Source organism: Hermetia illucens, chromosome 1, assembly GCF_905115235.1.
Source record: "Hermetia illucens chromosome 1, iHerIll2.2.curated.20191125, whole genome shotgun sequence".
Classification (NCBI taxonomy): Eukaryota; Metazoa; Arthropoda; class Insecta; order Diptera; family Stratiomyidae; genus Hermetia; species Hermetia illucens.
The window spans coordinates 7616407-7625447 of NC_051849.1; the positions used below are offsets into that span (position 1 = coordinate 7616407).

General features: G+C 41.4%; 1 protein-coding gene across 2 annotated transcripts in view; it reads right to left on the reverse strand.

Annotated features, from left to right (window-relative positions):
* LOC119646290 (angiopoietin-related protein 2-like) overlaps nucleotides 1-9041 on the reverse strand; it is a 407175-nt gene that overhangs the window by 80931 nt on the left and 317203 nt on the right. The gene's annotated exons all lie outside the window — the stretch shown is intronic.

Below are 9041 nucleotides of genomic sequence, written 5' to 3' on the forward strand. Positions count from 1 at the left end.
CCGAATGAAGAGTATAGGCGAAGAACTTCTCTCTCTAGGGAAAGACTTTTGATGCAATGAAGTAGCCTTTGAAGAGAACTTGGTGGTTGGGACTTGCCGGCTTTTTGATCAGGAATTCCTTGTTAACACTATTAGAAACTATAGCTTTTTTTTTATCTCTTTGAACAATAGTGGATGGTGTTTCAGTACTCACTTCCCTCGATATATTCATGGAGATTGTTATTATCAAGATTTTTGCCCGCAGTAAAGTTTAGATATGAAAGAGACGTGACGCCTGGTAGGCGTCTGTGATACTAGCATCGAACTGTTCGTTTTTTTTTGGAGCTGAGTCGTCAATAGATCATTTTGATGATTCCCGTAGACCCCGAATTAAGTCATCCAGGACTTGTGCTTATAAGAAGGTTGGTTCATCTGGTTCCGAGTTCTTCTTTTCTTGTTGACCTTTAGGTACTCACTTATCATCTACCATTAGAGTCATAGCATATATCCCATTTCCTGCTTGCAGTGACAACGGACTCCGGGAGCTGGGCTATAATCCCATTTTATGATATTTTTTGGCGAATTTTGAAAGTGTTTCCTTTTAGGGCAATAGCATTATTTTTCCAGTTTTTAAAGTGCCTTCCTTTGTTGGCAGTAGCACCATTTTTTAAGGTTTTGTGTAAACACAAAACCTTATTAAAATCGGTTTACCGTCTGTCTGTCTGTCTGTCTGTCTGTCTGTCTGTCTGTCTGTCTGTCTGTCCGTCTGTCTGTCTGTCTGTCTGTCTGTCTGTCTGTCTGTCCGTCACACGCATTTTTCTCGGAGACGGTTATAGCGATTGACACCAAATTTTGTACAAAGGTGGGAACTGTGAACGCTCACGCATACAGTGAATTACATCCTTTTACGTCGAATTTAAGGGGGGGTCCCCATACATGCAAAAGGGATGTGTAAATTTTTTTTTCATCAAATATAGTCATGTGGGATATCAAATTAAAGCTCTCAGTTAGTACTTTTCGATGCCGGTCTTAGTTTTGACATTTCTTGGAAATGTGGGGAGTGCGGGGGGTTGAAAGTGATCATTTTTTTAAGGGGGCCATTCTCAGAAACTACCAAACCGAAAAATCTGAGAAAAATCAGGAGGCTGCCACTGTATGGTGCCTTGGCTCCGAAATACCTTTCATACCGGTATCTGTTCAAAGAAAGTTAATAATAGTATATTACTATATTTTTTTGTAATTGGCTGGAAACTCCCCTTAAATTCATCCTAGCGGCACGAAATTCTGCAATGATGTAGGCTATAATGTAGAGCATGATCATACCAAGTTTCATGGAAATCGCACTATTACTAACAAATTTATAATACATCGAAATGGTTGCTTCTTTGAAAATTGAACACTATCAATGTCAATATCACCCGAAAGTGGACATATGCTTATATTACGTGCTACGTACTAAGAAATACACAAAACCTTTCGTACCTGAAGCGTCCAGCTTCCGGTTTCCCGACTTGTTGACATTCCAATGCACATTCTTTCAAGTGGGTTCCTTTCTTCACAATTGCCTTCACTTTGACAACATTGCGAAGTGATAGGCGTTTTTGTTTTCCGCGCATAGGCAATTGTATTTATGAGCAAGTAAAAATATAAGAAATAAAATATTTCTAAAAAAGAAATCAATTTAATAAAAAAAATCGCAATAACAATGACAATTCTTTGAATAAATTTGTTTTGTAAGTGGAGGTTTCTGGCTTAAGTCTTTTGATTTTGATCGTTTTACTATACCTCACGCAATTTTTTTCGGGAATTGTAATAATTGGTTGAAAATTTGGTGACAGATTGGAATACTGCGTTTAAAGTGAATGATATGAATCTGTATTACAGAAATAGAAATACTTGCAAAATAAAATAATGACGTCATCCACTCAGGGTGGGTCACCATAGGGATCAACGCTGATGGAAAGATTACCTCTTTCTTTATCAAAAATATGCTGAAAGTTCGCACTAAGCAAGAGCGAATTTTTTGGGTTAGTGAAAAAATTCTGCTCAATAGAGAAACTATCGACCTTTATGCCGTTTGTATTTACTATGTGACCGCTCTTTTCCGTATTTCCAAGCGTCGTTAAAGCCGATGTTGACATTTCTTTCATCATAAATGAACTTCAAACAACTCTTAAATCCACTACTGAGGGTGCTGTGTCATCGATCGGATTTAATGGTTTCCTAAACCGTTGAAACTCAACTGACCTTGTTTTATCAATGAGTGTTGTACTGCAGACATTTATTTGTAATGATAACTCGATGAAAGTTGTAGAAAAGCCTCCAAATTTCTCGAAATTGCCAATTCACAGTAGTCTGACCTCCAAATTTCTTTTGTTTTTTGTAGTTTCTTTCGGTAAACATTAAAGACCATGTGCAAATTCTGACCCCGCGGCAACAGGTGAACAATTTACTAATAATTCCATAAGTACAGGTAAAATTCAAATATGATATACCTATGTCAGTTGGATGAGATGAACTGCATGCGTGGGAAAGTTTAATAGAATAATACCAGCACGAGTATGGTTTTCAGTTCCCTTGATTCAATTCAGATATGAAGTAATATTTAATTTCACTTTCAGATTACTTCAAGCACCACAAGAAGTCATTTAGGAAGCAACTAACGAGGACTGGTTTCTGGAGAAATGGATGTAGGCATCATAAAAACCGCTGATATTGTCTTTTCAATTCTCAACAGGGAAGTCAACAATAAAAAGAAAAGATAAATTCATTTCTTGAAGATCGTAAACGCTTCTCGTCAAACATCTCTATAAACTTGAACTTGTCGCCAGTAGCTTGTGCCCACTTCAAAGACCATTCATTGCCATTTTTGTTCTTCTTAACATTTCTGCAGTGTTAACCATCATTTTTGAATGAGTATTCGGTTACACTCGACCTGTCGCTACCTCCTTCGCAATGTATCAATGCGATTTACAAGGTAAATTAGTTTTTATCAAATAAATCTGACAATCTTAAAATAGTATCTGTTATTAGCAAGCCACCACCATTAGAAATGCAAACCAATTCCTTCATGCTGTTGTTGTACTCAAGTGCCCGATTACTACCATTTTCGGTTTTATTATTAATTGAAATCATTCACCTTGCGCAATGTCGCCTTCTCGACTAATTTGATAGATGGACTAGCATTTTCGAGGTAATGCACCGGTTTTTTTTTGAGATATTCCTACTGCAAATCATTGGACAGCGATGACCAAAAAATGCCAAAAATAAAATGAAACAATGTTCCAAATTTTATAACGTGTGATATTGCCGCAATGAGGAGAATCTTTTCGCAGAAAATGGAGGCAAAAAAAAAGATGTCTTCACGCCTTCAAAATGGCATTTAGGATTTTTTAAATTATATTAGATGACACGACTTGGATTTAGCGCTATCGTTTATTTTAATAAAAATTATTAGTTAGTGTTTCTAAATCTTGTTCCATCCAAGGTTGAATATTTATTAGTGCATCTATGTACAAGCGCAATCTATTTCAGTTTTTGGCAGCACGAAGTGTTATGTGCAACATTGAAACGGTCTTGAAGGCGTATGGAGTTCCGTTCCCCAAGGTCTTAGTCTTAGCTGGAAGTCAACTTCATTTTGCTTCATTTAGCTCACACAGAGTAATCCAATAGACAATAAAATCGTTCCTCTGATATCTTGCCACTGGGATACTACCCGATTGGAACCGACAAACAACCAGCCTCATTCTTATCCCATCTTGTAAGGTTCGATCTTCTATCCATTCCTTGATTGGTGTAACTTAAGAGCTAGACATTTTTTGTCTTCAGTCATTCAGAAGTCTTTAGATTATGGTCCTTTCAGGCTATATCTTCGCTCATTTGATAGCAAACCTATAAGGCCTACAAATAAGTTCTGTCGGTTTTAACAATAGATGGCGTAGCTTGTTTTTTATTCCATTGATCCACATTTCCAAACATTCATCGGAAAGCTACTGTCAATAGGCACAAACGTCAGTATAAATTATTTAATTGAAGTGTAAACAACAATACTTTTTTCATCAACGAAAATGGCGAATTTTGTACCAAATAATGTGTTTTTGCGGGGAGTTCTACTTCATTATTTCAATATGAAGAAAAAAGCAACCGAAAGTCATCGCATTTTGGTGGAAGTTTATGGTGACCATGCTCTATCTGAGCGAACGTGTCAGAGGTAGTTTGGACGGTTTAAAAGTGGCAATTTTGACTTGGAAGACGAAGAGCGCGCCGGACGGCCAACAATTTTTGAAGATGAAGAATTAGAGGCATTGCTCGACCAAGATCCATCGCAAACGCAAGAAGAACTTGAAAAAACACTTGGAGTCACTCAGTAAGCCATTTCCCACCGTTTAAAAGCAATGGGAATGATCCGAAAGGTCGGAAATTGGGTTCCCTATGAACTGAAGCCAAGAGACGTCGAACGCCGTTTTTTCACGTGCGAACAACTGCTCCAACGACAAGAAAGGAAGGGTTTTTTGCATCGAATAGTTACTACCAATGAAAAGTGGATCCATTACGATAATCCCAAGCGTGGGGCAACGTGGGGATACCCCGGCCATGCCTCATCATCGACGGCCAAAGCGAATATTCATGGTGAGAAGATCATGCTGTGTATATGGTGGGACCAGCTGGGTGTGGTATACTATGAGCTGCTAAAACCGAACGAAACGGTCACGGGCAAACTCTACCGACGTCAAATGATGCGTTTGAGCCCCGAACTCATGAAAAAACGGCCGCAATACCAGCAAAGGCATGATAAAGTTATTTTGCAACATGGCAATGCTCGTCCACATGTTGCACAGCCCGTTAAAACATATCTAGAAACGTTGAAATGGGAAGTCCTACCCCACCCGCCGTACTCTCCAGACATTGCTCCTTTTTATTACTATTTGTCCTGGTCGATGCAGCATGGCCTGGCTGACCAGCACTTCTCCAATTACGACGAACTCAAAAAATGGCTCGATGAGTGGATAGCGGCCAAGCCGGTCAATTTTTGGCGCGATGGTATCTATGAATTGCCTGAAAGATGGAAGAAAGTTGTGGCTAGCGATGGGCAATACTTTGAACAATGAATGTATAACCAATTTTTCACAATAAAGCTTCAAATTTAAAAAAAGAAACCGACAGAACTTATTTGTAGGCATTGTAATATTCCTTCTTTTGCCCTTTACACACAACCAATTTCGTCTTCCTCCCATCTCCCCACCGCGTCGCTCGGGCTCTTTTGAGTTCTACTCTTTGCGTATGATGAAAATTGATGATGGCATGATGAGGGACGTCTCTATAACTTCACAGGATGAAGAAATTGAATGGCGTATTCATACGGTGCAAACTTCCAAATATACCCAAGGCCCTATGTCCAAAATTTCGTATTCCAACCCCCAAACCTAATCATAGGGTGTTCCTGTTTTGGACGCACGAAATCATGAGGATAATAGGATAACGTCTTCCACAGTGACACTCCGAGCACATCGCTCCCTGGTACACCCATAACAACGCGCAGGGAAGAAAAGTGTACATCAAAGGTTGTAGTGATACCCAACGAGTTAGGGAAGGCGGATCCTTTCAGGAGAATTTCAACGATCCTCCATTATCAAACGTCCCAAAATGTGCGAATAGAATAATGGAGATCACTCTAAAGAAAAAGGCAGTAGAGCAGAAGTCCGACCGGGAAGAATCATCCTTCATTTTGCTTGCAGCATAAATTGCTGCAGATTTTTTTCCAAGAAAAATACAACGTGCACCAAGCAATAAAGTATATCGTGAGAACCTTCGCGGTTCTATACAACAAATTGCAGAAAGATGCAAAAAAGAACAAAGAAGAGCCCTAAAATTGCTGCTTCGACGGTAACGTAGTCAACTTAGGGGACCCCTAACGGGGACCCTATTCGTGGATGAGCAGAGAAAAGAGAAGGCTTGAAAAAAGCAACACCAGAAAATCAGCAGGTTCCCAAAAAACAAGTGCCTAGAACCTCGGTAGGTAGGAAAATAGCGCCTAAGCTTCTAGCGCCGCCAAGTGAGCCGATGTCCAATCAAAAGGTATGCGACAGTTCGACCAAGGCTGATCCAGAAAAGCCTAAAAAGAAGAAGAAAATAATGAGGATCATCTCGAGGTGAATATTTTTTCAAGCATTGTTAGTATGCCCTATGCGGATGTCCTAAGAACCTGACCCTGGTCTCAAAAACCTGGAATCAAAAGTGGGCCTGATGCTGGTGCTGAAAAATTCGGAAGAGAGCATCAAAGTAACAAATTTGCTTGGAGAATGTACTGCGGTGCGTGCTCAAAAGCATGAGATTACTACACAGGACCTTGACGGGGTCACTACTAAGGCAGAAATCCTCACTGCCTTAGCAGGGCAACCCCAGAAAGGGGAATGGAAGCACACAGTCGACGATTCTCCGCCTACCAGCAGAGGCAGCGTGCTTGCTGCTGGATGTTAGGAAGGTCCGTATTGGATGAATAGTCTGTCACCTTAGAGAGCGAATCTCTTTGAGGTGATGCTTCAAGTATCTTTTGTACGGAGATTTGGCATGTATAAGCGCGGTTGATCTGTCTGACCGATGTAAACGATATGGGGAAACCGGTTACATAGTCCAAGAATGTAACAGAGACCCCAAATGCGTGCTGTGTGTTGAAAAAGAGGGCCTGCACAGCGGGCATACCGGCGGAAGCAGCGATTGCCCTGAGCTCAAAAAACGCGCTAAATGCAGGGGGAAAATGAATTTGATCAAAATCACCCTCAATCATTGTTGAGTCGTTCAAGACCTACTCTCGCAGACCACCTACGAATAGGAAGTGCAGGCGGCTATAATAAGCAGACCATATAGAAACCTTAACAATAATGTATAGGAAGCCGGCCCTACATGTGAGGAGGTTTTGTGAGCATGCGGTTGAATTAGAGAACATGTAAGACTGGTCTTGCATCCAAGAAGAAGGAGAGCAATTTAAAAGAAGTAAACAAAGCCCCGAAAAGAAATCAAGGAAGCATGACCCAATATTGCGGAAAGAAAAGTGCGATACATAAAGGAGGATTACGGCCCTAATTAATTACCATCTCGACAAAAAGTGATATGATATATGCCGATCTCGTCCAGAAGGTGAAATCCGATCCCGAGCTGATGGGCCTTGGAGGAAGCATCAGCCAAATCAGACGCTCTCAAAAAGGAGATTTGATGCTGGAGCTGAAGAAGTCTCCAGGCAAAAGAGCTGAAAATTTCCTCGGCAAGGTAGAGTAGTCTTTAGAGGAAGAGACACAAGTACGAGCCAGAAAACATGAAATTGTAATACAATGTATAGACATTGATGAAATCACTACCAAGGGGGTATCCGAGAAGCTTTAGAGAAGCAGTTTGGACCACTCGGTTTGTCAGATTACGCAAGCAGAGAACTGAGGAAGGCAGCGAATGCATCCAAGCGGCAGCTAAAAGCTTACCAACTGAAGCAGCGGTCTAAACGCTGGCTGCTGGTATAGTAAACATAGGTTGAGTTGGTTGCCGATTCAGGGAATATGTGTCCTTAAGCGCTCATTTAGATGATTCGGCGGCATAGCGGTGAAATGCACCGGTGACTGTGACAGGTAAAAAAGATGCAGAAGATATGGGGAGAAGGTCATATATTCATGGAATGCAAGGCTGAGCCTGAATGTATACTTTGTCGGCGCGTTGCATGTAGTAGCAGATGCCCAATGGGGGTGGGAGGGCCTTGGATGCCGTAAAGAAATGAGTTTGATACAAATCAACCTCAACCACTGTGAAGCAGTGCAAGGCCTACTCTCACAGACCATCGATAAAAAGGGGATTGAAGCTGTCATAATCAGTGAGTCTTCTCACAACAATAAGAGTAGTGCCTGGGTTACAGATGTAACTGGCAAAACGGCAATATGAGCGTGTGGAAATTAAGCCATTCAAAAAGTTTAAGAGGTTCGAGAAGTTGAATACGTCTGGGCAAAAATAGCTAGCATCTATATATATAGCTGCTATGCTCTACTAAGCGCGAAGATAGCAAGATTCGAGCGACTGCTAGGTATGTATGTTGTTCTAGGATGCAAGAAGTCGAAACCCCAAGATCATTGCGGGTGGTTTCAACGGGTGGGCTGAGAATTGGGTCAGTCGAACCACGAACACCAGGGGCGTATCCTGCTCGATACTTTCGCGGAACTAGACTTGGTGCATGTAAACAAGGGACGTGTGTCCACTTTTCACGAGACAGGGTTGGGCTCAAAAGCCGATTTGACAAATGTAAGTACTACATTGGCGAGGAGAATGGCATGTATCAGTGACCATTATACTCAAAGCGTTCCCGCGGACTGGAAACCAGGACTGACCCATGAAAACCTTTGAAGAGAATGCATTCATAGAGATGCTATCAGGAGGCTACAATCCCGGTGATTCCGGCTTCAGAAAAGGTAGAGCAAATGATGCTATGCCATGGCGGCGAGTCCTCGCAACAAGGCGGTCAAACCATTGGTGGAATGACGAAAACGTGCAGTTGCGGGTTGCAGGTTTTCAAGCTAGAAAGATCTGCCAATGATTTAGAGGAAGACTAGACTTCAACAAGAACTGGCAAGTATACATATATGAACCTTCAAGGTAGGCTTAAGCAGGCTATACGACAGAGGCAAAGGAAAGCCCCTGGAGAACAACGTAGATGAGAGAGCAAACACCATAAGTGAACTGCCCGCATTTTATGCTCGATAACGTGATGGCGCTCTTCCTTCCGGATAAAGTGGAGCGCAAAAGATATAAGTAAGCATTGGACATCAACATCATACCATAGCTGAGGAGGAATTTGATCAGATTTGCCGGAGAAATGGTGATAAAAAAACTCCCGGTTTGGATGCTGTTCCCAATAAAATTCCTAAAATCCGCTGTTAAGACCAGACCCGACTACTTTATCAGCGTACTTGAAACATGCATGTTAGAAGGAGCTTTCTCCGCTGGGTAGAAGGGGCAAAATCTAGTTTTGCTCCAGAAATCTAATAAGCAACCAGGATATCCACAATTATATAGCCCGATTTGTCTTATCG